Source organism: Herpailurus yagouaroundi, unplaced genomic scaffold (assembly GCF_014898765.1).
Source record: "Herpailurus yagouaroundi ecotype Mexico unplaced genomic scaffold, PumYag 253, whole genome shotgun sequence".
Taxonomy (NCBI): domain Eukaryota; kingdom Metazoa; phylum Chordata; class Mammalia; order Carnivora; family Felidae; genus Herpailurus; species Herpailurus yagouaroundi.
The window spans coordinates 3,032,557-3,046,734 of NW_024412470.1; the positions used below are offsets into that span (position 1 = coordinate 3,032,557).

At 38.7% G+C, this 14,178-nt stretch overlaps 1 long non-coding RNA gene across 2 annotated transcripts in view; it reads right to left on the minus strand.

Annotated features, from left to right (window-relative positions):
* Window positions 1-14,178, minus strand: part of LOC121020900 (uncharacterized) — a 394,994-nt gene that overhangs the window by 86,121 nt on the left and 294,695 nt on the right. Inside the window, exon 6 of one of the 2 annotated variants that reach the window (XR_005786347.1) lies at window positions 5,738-6,859. The exons of the other annotated variant lie outside the window; for it this stretch is intronic. This is a non-coding gene — a long non-coding RNA (uncharacterized LOC121020900). Of the gene's footprint in view, window positions 1-5,737; window positions 6,860-14,178 lie in introns of those variants that run through there. 2 annotated transcript variants of the gene reach the window in all.

The following is a 14,178-nucleotide window of genomic DNA, read 5'->3' on the forward strand; positions in this document are numbered from 1 at the left end:
GAGGTTACAGAGATATTGTTGTTTCTCTACCTCTGAAATCATGCTTTGTATTTATTCATATGACAATGTTCTAGTCATTGGATAAAAATGATCACAATGGGTAGAGACATTTGGGCTCAGAGGGGGCCTAGCATGGCCCCAGCTAGCAGACAGGCAGAAAGAGTTCATATCCCTTTACCATATTGATCTAGGCAGAGGAACAGGCAAAGTTGTCTCCAGTCACGGCAGGTGTACTGACCAATGCCTTGAGAAAACCCGGGCCCATAGTAAAGCCCCAGCATTTGCTTTAAGTCCTGCAGGCATAAAAATGACCAATAAGTCCATGACTTTTACAAAGCCTGCAAAAGAAATAGTTTTAACTTCTATCAAATTGCAGTATTTTTCTAACTAACTGAAGTTAGAAGTTCTTTTAGAAGTCTTTTTTTTTTTTTTTGGATGCACAGAACTTAAACTAGAGATATTCTAAGATATTATAACAGCTCTTACTAAAAATTTATCATCATGGTGAAGAAACATAATAACATTTATGAGGTTTTTCTCTGTGCTAAATCACTTACTCCTCAGGAAAAAAAAAAAAAACCCAATGAGGAAAGAATTGTATTATCTTCATTCTACAGATGAGATGGCTCCAGACCCTGGGCTAAAAAGTATGCTAATAAGTCAAAGTGGCATTATTTATAAGACTTACTATAATCTAGATCTCCAACAACAGAGGATGCAGTTGTTAGAAGATAAATAGAAGCATAGTAAAGACTTTAAGAGTTAATCTGGACAAAAATCAATGCTAATCAGGCAGCACTAAACCAGAAATGGTTAGGAACATTCCTTGGCAGGAGCCAAAGGAAAGACTTATCTAGAGAAGGTGTGGAAGCAAAGAAAGAATATTACTTAAAAAAAGGAAAAGAGGGGTGCCTGGGTGGCTCAGTTTGTTAAGGGTCAGACTTTGTCTCAGGTCATGATCTCGTGGTTTGTGGGTTCGAGCCCCATGTCGGTCTCTGTGCTGACAGCTCAGAGCCTGCCTGGAGCCTGCTTTGGATTCTATGTCTCCCTCTCTCTCTACCCCTCCTCTGCTCAAGCTCTGTCTCTCTCAAAAATAAATAAACATTAAAAAAAAAAAACCCAAAAGATAGTATTGACTGGCTTTAGCTTGAAGTCTAGTTGGCAGTTTGCGCTTTAGCATTTTGATTTCATAACCTTGAGGCATTTACAGGCTTAGATTTTGGTTTGCTTATGTATATGCCACCATGGCATTTCAGCCCATCAGTCTAATGGACTCCTTATTTAATTAGTTTAACAGAGTACCTAAATTATGACTCACTTATGCAATTAAAAACCATGTAGCCATAAAGCAATGCAGTAGAAGCATTGTTGTTCTTGATATGCAAAGATAAACTTTCAAAGTCATATAGCAATATGCATGAATATTTATAAAAAGGATACATAAAACTGTGAAATATATTTATTTAAATGAAAATATAGAAGTGTAACCAATTCTTAAATATTATGTAAAATCTAGGAGGATATATATAAAATTGTTAACAGTGGTTATATATGGATGATAGGAAAATGGGTGTTTTCTCCCTTTTGTTTAAATGTATTTCCCATTTTTACTACAGTAATCACAAAGTGTCTAATTCAAAACGTTACATAAACTAAAAATAAAAAGATGCCTTTAAACATAGTGGTTTTGTATTAAAAATGGAGTTCTTTTGTGTTAAGTTGACAGAAAAATTATATTACAGATTTGCAAACTAGCAGCCATGAAGAAGAATGCCCTTTTTGTGCCCATGGGAAACCCTAAAGAAAACCCCAGGAGTTGGGTGATATCCTCAGCTACAACTGAGTTTCACAGACTTGCTGGGCCCTGGTATCACATCTATGCATTCACTTTCCTAGACATCATATCTCATAAGAGATGGAAACAATCGTTCTAAATTTAACCAATTGGAAAACAGGAAGAAACTTAGACAAGTCCATTGTATAAAGGACTGTAATCTATAAAAGGCACAAAAGCCCATTTTCTTACAGAATGCCCACAATGGAATTTTTTCAGGGCACGAAAAGTATCCTTGTCACTGAGCCTTTACAATACTCTGGAAAAAGTTTTTAATCTTTCTCAACTTTAAAAGAATACAATCAGTGCTTTTTATCTTGACACTTAAAGAAGAAGAAAAAAACTAATTAAGAAACATGAAAGATCTTCAACAATTAAAGAAACATGGAAGAGACACCTATGTTCGTCGTATATGAAGAAGCTGTGGTTGCTCAGCTGTGGTTGTGATGTGGTCTTTGGTTTCACGAGGAAACGTGGCTATTTACAGGGTCTAACGAAATCCTCAACTGAGAGAAGAATAATGAGTGGCGGATCTAGACTGAGTATGACTCTAATTCCCGTTCCATTTATATATATTATATATATTTAGTTGTTTATTTATTTATTTTGATGGGGGAGGGGCAAAGAGAGAGAGAGAGAGAGAGAGAAAGAGAGAGAGAGAGAGAGAGAGAGAGAGAATCCCAAGCAGGATCCATACTATCAGTGCAGAGCCCAGCATGGGGCTCGATCTCACAAAGTGAGCCCAAATCAAGAGTTGGATGTTTAATTGATTGAGCGACCCAGGCGCCCCTAATCCCAGCTTCATGTACAACACCTTCCCTGGAAATACTCATCCCCATTAGATTTCCACCTGGTCTCATCCTGACCATCCTTTTTTTGTTGTTTTACTTGCTTTTTGCCCCATCCCCAACACATCAGCATTTCCCGAAGACTTCTCCTCAGGCCTCTATTGCTTTACTACCCTTCCACCTTCATAGCTGGTCAAGTAACTGTCAAATGTTAGTCCTGGGACAGCTGGGAGGCTTCATGGAGGAGGGAGATTTTTAGAGATAGGATGGATTTTAGTTGGGAGGATGCATACAGGGGGAAAGGTATCTCAAATAAGGGGAACAGTATTAACTAAAGCACAGAGAGAGAGAAGTCCTGGGTGCGTGATGGGGACTGCTGTTTTGATAGGAAACTGTTTGAGCCGTACAGGGCAAATCCTGATCTTTCTGTGCTGGCTATTCAGACAAGAACTGACTTCATCCCCTCCTTGTCCCTTATTAGCTTATGAGTTTATTCTGATGCTCAGTGTTCAGAATGGGTTGTTCTTATAACATGTTTTATGTCTTTGTTCCACAATTTAAAAAACCTGAAGCTAGCGATGTTCCAGTGATACATCATATATGGCTCTATTTGTACTTAGCTTATTTTAGTCCATACTTGAACCAGCAGGATGCTTACCTATTTCTTCTATTGTGTTGTTTTAGAATATAATAAAGACTGAGTCAATTTAATTTGCTTGGAGCAGTAGGCTACAGAACACCATGTAGAAATAGATTCATCATAGATGATTTTTTAAATGTTTATTAATTTATTTTGAGAGAGAGGGGGGGGGAGAGACAGAATCCCAACCAAGTCCCACACTATCAGTACAGAGCCCAACGTGGGGACTAAACCCACAAACTGTGAGACCATGACCTGAGCTGAAACCATGAGTTTGACACTTAACCAACTGAGCCACGCAGGTGCCCAGATATTTCATAGATGTTTTTTGACAATCTTTATAATGCATGATCCAATCTGCTTAAAACACCTTCAGTTCCATAGGGAAAATTTTTGATTTGACCTAGGAACCTCACACTTGGGACATAGTTGGAGAGAGAGAGAGAGAGAGAGAGAGAGAGAGAGAGAGAGAGAGAGAGATAGAGAGAGAGAGGACGGGGGGGGGGGGGGTTCCTGAATGAAGATGTTCACTAAAGAAGCTATACATTTCCGATAAAAACAATTTTTAAAAACTAATACATACTAAGTTCTTCTTAAGTGCCAGACACTGTTTTAAATGCTATATACACATTAGCTCATTTAGTCTTTCACAATAACCCCATGACGTAAGTATTATTACTACCATTTTACAGATGAGGTAACTGGGGCATGTAAAGTTAATGTAACATGCCCAAGGTCATACAGCTGGTAAATGTTCAACAATAGTTAAGTGAATTTTGCCACATCAACTCAATGGAACTATTTTTAAGATCTTCATAAAGGCTAAAGAAACATTAAAAAAATTCTTAGAAGTTTGATGAAAAAGTCAACTATGATATTATATATATACACACACACACACACACACACACACACACACATATATATATATATATATATATATATATATATATATAATGATTAGTGATATTTTACAATTATAGACCTTAATTGTGTTAGTCTAGGAAGGAGAAAAAAATAAAATGATTGATATATTAGGATAAGGGATTTGGTATTGTTTAGTTCTTTCAGTTCAAGTTACCTTTTGTGTAATTTTTAAAAATTAATTTAAAAAAAGCAATTATATGCTTTTAAAAAAGTAATTATATAAAAACAGGATAAATGCTTTTTAAAAAGTAATTATATAAAAATAGGATCAATGTAAATGACAGCATACTTTTGTGCTTCTGTAGGAGTTTTTGAGATGATATGGTAGCTTTCTAGACCTATCTCTTCTTAATTGCTATTATCCACTATCCACTTTTCTAGATATCCATTCTCTTTTGGAAATGGAAAAAGTAACCCAGAGGGCAAAGGTTATATCCTAAATTTAAATGTCATTTTTTTCTAATGTCTTTGAAAACTGCTCTGTTTACATAGGCTAAGAGATACAAGAAATTGGGACATATTACCCAAGAAGCCAGATTGAGGTCAATCACCAATAGGTCTTTGTCTGAAATGGACAGAAATACTGCTTTTATCAGCCTCTTCATTTTGCTCTGTAGATGTATTGTTTGTTGTGAAATGAGCAGAGAGAAACAACTTAGCTGTTAAAGCTTCGTTGTATGCTTGTTGGCAAGTGCCGTGTAATATATTTGACATTCTTTGAGGTAGAGATAATTATGGCTTTAGTTCCCCACCGCACCCCATGCACACACATGCACAAAAAGTTTAAAGGGAAATGTACCAAGAAACAAGAGTATGGCAATCAGTTTTATAAGATCTCCGAAGTAAAACCTTTACTTATCTGCATCACGGTGAGGCATAATCCAAAATAGAAGAAAAGCAACATTCATCAACTGAAATGGGCAGAAGCTCTTGAAAGGATACCAGTCATTTAATAATAGCCTTTAAAATAACTCAAGGGAACTTCAGTGCAAACACAAACCCTACACCCACGGCTACAAATCTCTGGTTCTACGGGAGAGGCCGGCACATCTGTTTCCACACACATCTGGCCCTCGACTACCTGCCCCTCCACCCTTAGACCGACACTCACAAAAGCCATGGGAATAGCCTACCATCTAATAGGAGGCTTTCCTACTTGCGCATAGTATGAAATCATAAATCCTACGTTATTTCAGATGAGCAGTGAAAATGGAAACCTTTAACGTTTGTACTTTCCACAGGAAGTCTCAGTCCTCCCTGAACAGATGATTTTGATTTTGGAGTACACAGTGGGCCTTTAACTTCTATAGCTTCAGGGAGATGTTAAATTCCAAGACTCTTTCACTGTCCTAAAGAAACAGCAATAAAATGTGTTTCAGGATTCAATTCCTTCAGCTTCAGAAGCTGAGACGGATGAACTAGTTTGGGGGAAATGAGACATGACCCAACCCTTCACCTAAACCAAAATGACTCCAAATTGAACTTCTCACAGAGTTCACAATACTATGTAATAGAAGTTTTCTTAGAAAAGAGATCCCAGGTTTATGTTATAGATTATCCTCTTCCAATTGTGGCTTGAAGTAGAAGAAGTCTGAATTGGAGTTGAAGGAACAGGCACATCCTTTTTCTCTTTTCAGGGCCTGTTAGCAGTCCTGGAAGACCAGCAAGAAGTCAGAGAGGATGTTTTCCTTCTAAGCCATCACTGAAGCTGTGACCTCTAGAACATCGACTCCGACTATTCATAAGCATTAATGTGGTTAAAAACAATCTTTAGGGAAGTTCATAAGACCTTGTCTCAATGGATGCAAGATATGTTCTGAATCAAACTACCTTAACATCAATTCATCTTAAAATTTCTTTTAATCAATAAAATAATTCTTTAAGCCTTTCTAATTGACCATATATGAATTAGAATCGATCATATATGATCACATAGGAAGTGCTGCTCTCAAAATAAAGAAATTAAACATTACATAGATTATGTCCCTAAAGTTTTTCAAAGAATGAATGACTACTTTTATCATCTCTGCAATCTGACCTGTGAAATATAAGACAACTGGCCTGTGGTTTTGTCTTGTGGCTGTGGAAGGGAGAAAAGGTTACCTACCGGTTCTTACACGGAGTGACGCTATGTATTCAATCCTTTCATTGGAACAAAGACCACAGAACTGCCAGCTACTTGGGAGCAGAAAGCACACCAAAGGCAGCTAGAATGGCACTTGATTCCTGGCTACATTTATGTGAATCTGGACAAGCTACTTAATTGTTGAGCCACCCCCTGCCTTTTTAAAATTCATAAAAATGTCAGGTACCTACTTTATGTCTTTATAAAATGCCTGCACATAACAGGTACTCACTACAGGCTATGCTACTTCTACCCATCAGCCATTGACACGAATCAGGCAACTATTCCCAAACAGTAGTGTGCATTTTTAAGAGGATGCTTGAGCTTAATTTACAAAAGACCCTAATTCCCTTAGCTGTTTTTAAAGATGTATCTTGTATATCCTTGGGCAACAAAGAATTCAAATGTGCTCAGAAACAGCAGAGACGAGAAGACACATGGAGACAGGGAGTGGGAGGGAGATGCTCTTCAGGAATGGTGGGTTCTCTGACAACAAGAATCTGTCTGTGGGTTACAGTCTGAAGGAAGAGAGGATGATTGAGGGCCTGTTAAGGGGAGACAGCAAAGGAAAGTTAGAGAGGCCAGGGACTATTCTTTGGTAGGCGTCAGGATGGGTGGGGATGTATTATAGCTCTTAGTAGTCTTAGCAGTGACTATCTCACGGTGGGAGGAGGGTGTGGGAGAAGATGAGTTTTAAGTAAAAGAAGATAGCGTTTCATGTAGGGAGGATCAAGGAGACAAAAATGTAATACTCTGTCTGTCCCTCAAAGAAACCATAATATAGAAATCCCCAGTAAAGCTTTGTTTCCTTTCGTTTTAGAAAACAGAATGAACTCACAGTGATTGCTTTAGAAAGGGAATCACAGAGACAGCAAAGGTATTACTGAACTGCCTACATCTACATCTACATACAATTTAGGTATCTATTCCGTGTCTGGCACCAATCAGATACCTTCAGCAACTCATGTGTTAGATGATCGGATTATGAATTTGGCCAAAAAAAGTAATTTTTAATAAAGCTGCATAGTAATTACAATGCTGTTCAATAAATTATTCTCTGCACTTTTCTAAAAGTTTGAACTATTTCAGATGTTTTTAAATAAAAAGAAGAAAAGAAATTGTAAGTGTAAAAGACACACATGGTCTTGCAAATTCAGATAATCCCACCGGGGAAGTGTTTAAGTAATTGATTTTGAGTAACTTTGGCCTGAAAGTGAAGTCTTACTGCTTTCCCAAGTAATCTGGGGACTGAATGGGAATGCAGATGGTGTGATGGAAAATTTTAAAGACTTGACCCAAAATGCTCTATTCTTTTATTTCACCTTGTTGACTTGAACAAAATAAATCTCCATGTCCATAATTCCAAGACGCATCTGTTTCTTGTGGATATACAAGGTCTAAAAATGCATAGCATATGTGTAAGTTGCACCAAGAAATATGGCCATAATGAACTCAGGTAAACCTCAGACAATATCTACCTCAAAGGACTGCATGTTTGCATGTATTGGGTTTGGGAAAGACCACTTTCCCACCAGATATAATTAGTGCCATCATTTGTACTCAATTGAATTTTTGTTCTATTGTCTTCCCTCATTATTACAAGAAACTTAGAAAGGAGGAACTCCTAGCCTGCCCTCAGTCAATGCTGCTTTCCTAACATGGCTCCTGTCAGCTTCAACCAAGAGTTTCACTGTGTTTCAAGTAATTGTTTGGCCTCTTTGTAGATAATATATAGTAACTTGTTTACTATAACTCATACCTTCTTTTCCCTAACAAGTGACTTTTTGGTTCACCCATTTCTGCACCTCCTAAGAGATGACTCATGTTCTCCACTGGCCACATCATCAAAAAGTCTTAATCAAAACCATGTTACTGCAATGTGAGTTTTCTGGGTTAGTTAACTTTTTCAGCTTTATACATCCCATTGTATGTAATTCTTACATAAGTCACTTACAGTTTGCATATGCAGGGTTAACTGTTCATTTACTCTGTGTGGCGATGTTCAACCTCCTTTAAGTAAAATTATATTTTACCTTCCAGAAAAGATATTCCCTTTCAATGCCTACTTTATGAAAGTCTCCCTTTTTTATTTTTTCAGAGGAAGTTCTTATCTTCTCAAAGTCTTGGGTGACATATTCGGAAAAAGCACCGGTAATGTATTCTAGTAAAGTCTTCCTTGATATCAGATAAATTCAGGCTTGCCATTCAACTGAAATATAGTTTCCATGCTTTAGGTTTCAAGTTATCAATTAAATCTGTAACAATAGCCATCCTTCATAAAGTGGAACCGAAGGAATAGCATTATTTGTTTAATCTGACCTAGGATTATTTAACAAGTACCAAAGCAGATTTTTAGCAATTCTCTTTTCTTCTTGTGTATTGACCCTTGATCTACTTAATGAGGAATCTTTGCTTGAGAGAGCTTCAAGTAAGAGGCAGACACATAGCATAGCATGTTCTTTCTCTTCTCTACTTCTTACTTTCATGTGAAGATTTGCCAGCTTTCAGGTCCCAACACAACTGAATGTTCTAAAGGCATGGGGGTTGGTGACTTTACTTGTACCGCCTTCCAGAAAGAAGAATGTGCTCCATGGAAATATTGGTCTATTGTTGCTGTAACAAATATCACAAATTTAGCACCTTGAAAACAATACAAATTTAGTATCTCATAGTTCTGTGGGTCAGATGTCTGAGTGGCCTTGACTGGGTTCCCTGCCCAAGGTGTCACAAGGCCATAATCAAGATGTCAGCTGGCTGGGCTCTTATGAGGAAATTCTGGGAAGATTCCACTTCCAAGATCATTCAGGTTACTGGCAAATATCAGTGCTATGTGGTTGTAGGACTGAGGTCCTGGTTTCTTGTTGACTGCCAGGCAGTGGTCATTCTAGAGAATGACCATACTCCTTGGTTTATGGCCCGATTCTTTCAGCAATAGTGGATGAAGACCTTCTTACACTGTGAATTTCTTTGACCTCCCCATGGCCCCAAGTCTCCTGCCTCTGCTCCTGCTACATCTCTTTGATTCCAGCAGAAGAAAGTTCTTTGCTTTGAAGAGCTCATGTGATTGCTCAGGCCCACTTGTATAGTCCAGGATAATCTCCTTATTTTAAGGTTTATAGTCTCAATGACACTGGCAAATTTCCTTTGGGCATTTAACATAGCATATTCACAGGTCCAGGAATTAGGTAGTAGACATTTTGGAAGGGGGTGTTATTCTGCTCAACACATTGGGAGATGTTTTTTTTTTTTTTTTCTTTCTCTGAGCAGAGTGGGCATCAGGAGATGAAAACATGAGAAAAACAGAATATTTTCTTCTGCTAGTTTAGCTACCAAGAAAAAAAAAAAAAGCTAGGTAAATTAGTGACTTTGAGGGCCCTGGGGAAATTCTCATTATGACATTTTAAGAAACAAAAGGTCACTTAGTATGTGCATTCTTGAAATCCAAATCATTTTGATAGTGCTTTCTCTTAATGATACCTCTTTGTATAAAACTGTGCTAAGATCTACAGGCGCATTTTCTGCAATTTTAGGAGGGATTTGAATCAATAGAAGTATGTGAGGCTACAGTAAATAACTCAAACTCTTTGTTCAAGGGGGTGTTTTTGGTTTAAGAAAAGTCATTTTTATGAACCACATTTGGCAGTGGAAGATGGTGGTATAGGTGTGTCTTAAGCTAAGTTCTGAGAAAGTTCAGACTGGGTTTGAAGATTGTAGAAAGGAATTTCATGCATAGTGAGCAGTGCTACCTCAACTCTTATCAAGAATCCAGAGATATGAGTGTGGCTTAGGGGAAGGATACAGTTGAGTAAACCCTTTTACTTGCCTGCTTAGTGCCCCTCATGTGGATGTATACAGGGTGGACAGAATGGTCAGCATCCCCAAGAGTCAGGAATTTGTCAGTTTGGAGAACGAGTCTGGAACTAGAAGCTCCCTGGAATTCAGTTTCCCCTCATCCTCCTCCCCGTTGAATCTGCCTGCTTAGCAAGGACTCAGGTTCAGGTTCCAGGTCTTGACACCCGTATTGGTCATACGGTGTAACTCGCCTTTCTGCAGGGCCCCAGACTTTTCTACTGATGCTCACTTTGAGTCCCATGGCACAGCTTACTATGAGTACCGTTGGGAAACAGAACAAGCAATTAGGTAGATTCTACCATATGCCGCGCACTGTTAACGTACATTGTAGAAATTCACTTAGTCTTTAAAACCATCTCATAAGACTATGAGAAAGGCATTTTTAATTTCCTCACAATGAAACTGAGATTCAGAGGATCAGTATTCTGTTCAAAGTCACATAAATGTCACATAGAATTAGTATGATTTGAACCTAGAAAAATGTAAACGGTATGAGACTACCTGGCATCTTTCACATCAGTGATATTAGGACAAACTGTAAGCTTTAGGTAAAGATGCCACAAAAGACATTCTTTATCTCATGCATAACTGACATTTTTCTCAAATGGGCAGATTACAGCAGATCTCTTACTACTTAACTGGTTCTTTAGACTTGGGCTTTTGAGGCATTTCTAAGATTTTTGAGCTTATTTTTTCCTCATGAATTTTAAGATACTGATTCTAGCTATTTTCAATAACTGGATCCTCCACCACTCTCGTTGTTTTCCTGGACAACTTTGAACAGCAGGGGTTAATCCACTCCTCAGTTTGCCTGTACACCTTTCTGCACAGCAGTGAGCCTGCACGCCCTCCCCACAGGAGACAGGCTCAGCAGCATTGAGATTAACTGGGAGCTAAATGCAGGCAAGTGGCCAAACCAGTGTGATAAGCACCCTGGTTTTGATGGAACACTTAAAAACCATTTTAGCTTCTCCAGACCTGATGTAGTTAAAAATGTGGGGGTGGGAGGTCTTCTTGTGGGTTATACAAATAGCTTCACTCTGGCAACTCCTCTTAAGATCAGAAAGAATTGCAGTAATTGGGGGGAGGGGTCTCAGTCACACCAGACTTCCTATCACATGACCTGTCTTTACTCTTAAACATGGTGGTTTTTATTTGTTTGTTTTGGTGATTGCATGACTTGGTTTACTATTTTCAGTCTATTAAAAGTACTCCGTTTCTCACAGAAAGGCTGTGTGGATACAGTCTGCCCTGGTTTACTGCATAATCTTTGGCTACTTTGTTAGGACACCACCTTACATTGGACTTTCTGTTTACATGGAGCCATGATAAGAAGTGAGGCTGACACATTCCAGTTCATTTCTGTAGATGAGGATGCTGAACCCTCTTTAGAAGCCTCCATGACAAGAATTTTTTTCAGAAAGCTATACTGATTGTGGGTATTTTTTGGTTTTTTGGTGTTTTTTTTTTTTTTTAGATTATTGACTTTTGGTGCCGGTGTCTTTGTTAGAATGAGCTATAGCTAATGATGTCTGGGGGAACAAGACTACTCAAGATCTGTAAATGAGAATTTGAAGACAGTGGGAGACCAAAGCCCCATTTTGGGTTATTACTTAAGCTTTATCCATTACTAGCAATTTGAGGAAAACTATGATATTCTTCACACACAGGATAAATCCAGGAATGATGGTGGTCAAAGCAACCTTAACAGTGCTTGGCATTCCCAAATTTCCAGAGTGACCATCAGTACAGGCATTTCTAAGAAAATGGGAGGAGGGTAGAGGTGGTATTCAGCTGCTACATACTAGTACAGCCATAGGCTTGTTAAAACATTGCCAGTAACAGCTGGCAAATAGTTTCTAGAATGGGCCCTCCAAGTACCTTCCCTCGGCACTCTGGATACTCTACTGCTTAGCCATTAGCCAGCACTCATGTTAACTATGTTAAATATTGTCACTGCAAAGGGGAAATCCTTTCAAGATTTTCCTTGGGTGTGAACAGGTATTTGGGAAACAGAATTTCAACCTATTCCATCCAAACAAAGGAAAAGGCCTGGGTCTGGGACCTGCAGAGAAACACAGAATTCCTTTCCAATGGCCCACTGAGTCACTCCCATGATAATTCATGAGTGTGTCCTCATTGTCTTAGAAACAGAATTCAAGGGAAACAGAGCATTTCCATGAAGCGTTTTAAATCTTTGCCACCTCTCATCACTCTTATGTGATTGCAGAATTCTGAGTCTTTTCAATTTATTACCAGTTGGGAAGACCTAGAAGGTGAACGAAGCAGGTTTCAAGGAAAATTCCATTATGAAATTCAACCAGGTGGCCAGATACGAGGCCAACAATTCACCCGTGGGCATCTGAAGTCATGTGCCTGGTTTAAATGTCCAAATGACTACACAGAGTTATTCTCTTGAGTCTGAAGAGTATATGCTTCAGAATTAGACTTCAGTTGAAATTTTGGTTCTCTCCATCACTAGCTCTGTGACCTCAGTCAAATTCCATAGTTCCTCTGAGTCTCAGTCTCAGAATATGAACAATGAGAATAAGTATAGTTCAGAGTTGTTTGAACAATGCTGGTCTTCCTTCTGTTCAAAAGGTAAGAATTATCAGAGAATTAGGCAACGCAGCACTCTGATACTTCAGCATTGCCCAAGACAAGTGAAAGCACCCACAGGTAACTGACTTCTCTCCCTCCTGCCTCTTAAAGTCTTGTCCATTTTAGACCAGTCCTACTTGGCTCAGATCACTCTATCACTCTCACCTTCTTCTTGACCCTTACCTGTTTAGCTTTACAATGAGTTAGTGGCTTTACTTGATTATGTATCTCTTTAGGGCTTCTTCAGTCTTTCATGTGTTTGAGCTTTCTTGCCTTTTATGTTGGAAACTACTTGGGGCTGGGAGCATGAGACTTCTACAGAAGTCCATGTGCCCTTGGCCATCAGTGTTGGTGAGTGATAGAGTGACACATGTGCTATGGTCTGAATATTTGTGTCCCCCCACCCCAAACGCATATGTTGAAATCCTAACCTCCAACATGATGGTCTTAGGGATGAAAATTTGGAAGATGCTTAGAAGCTTTGAGGCCTCTGCCTTTATTAAGAGGCTCTAGAGAGCTCGCTTGCCTCTTCCACCATGTAAGGACAAAGCAAGAATTCACCAGACTACAACCCAGAAGGGGGCCTTCACCAGACTCAACCGTATTGGCACTCTGATCTTGAATGTCTACTCTCCAGAACTGTGAGAAATACGTTTCTGCTGTTTATAAACTATCCAAACTGTGATATTTCTGTTATAGCAGCTCAAATGGATTAAAGGCACCATAGATTCTGTCCAGCATAGATGCAGTTCACCATTATCTCTGAGAGATCATTGGATTGAGTACTAATATTGATCAGAGATTGGGCCACTTAAGCAGCACCTTCCAGAGCTAGATCTCTGATGCTTCATTTACTCCCATGTCACACTTGAAAATGGAATACACCATTAATCTTCATTTTAATGTTGAGGAATCTCAGCTCTGAGAGATTGCACCACTCATCCAAGGACAGATGGCAGAGATTTGGACCCTGTTTCTCTTGTCTGTAACGCCAGGTTCATTTGACTTTTTATCTTGCCATGCCTATAATCTCCAACATACCCTTGTTCTCAAGTTGTCCAAATGGCAGCTTGTTACTGGGGTGAAGTTCTAGTCAATCGTAGCCAATTGTTAGGACAGCACATACACTGAGAGTCTGATCCTGATAATCCAGAATCTTGAAAAAGAAATGGTTGAGAAGGGTAATGATTAATGCACAAGGAGTATAAATCTAATGACACTCAGTGGGTGTGATTGGGAAATGAAAGGTGCATCCAGGAAACTTTCAGATCACACTATATGTTACCATACAATGGCTTTAAGAGTAAAATCTAATTGAGACACAAAATTAACAGATTTTTGTTAACTGTTCTTCAAACTCCTCACTGAATGTCCTATGTGTGTAAGGAGCAGATTGAACATAGACACACAG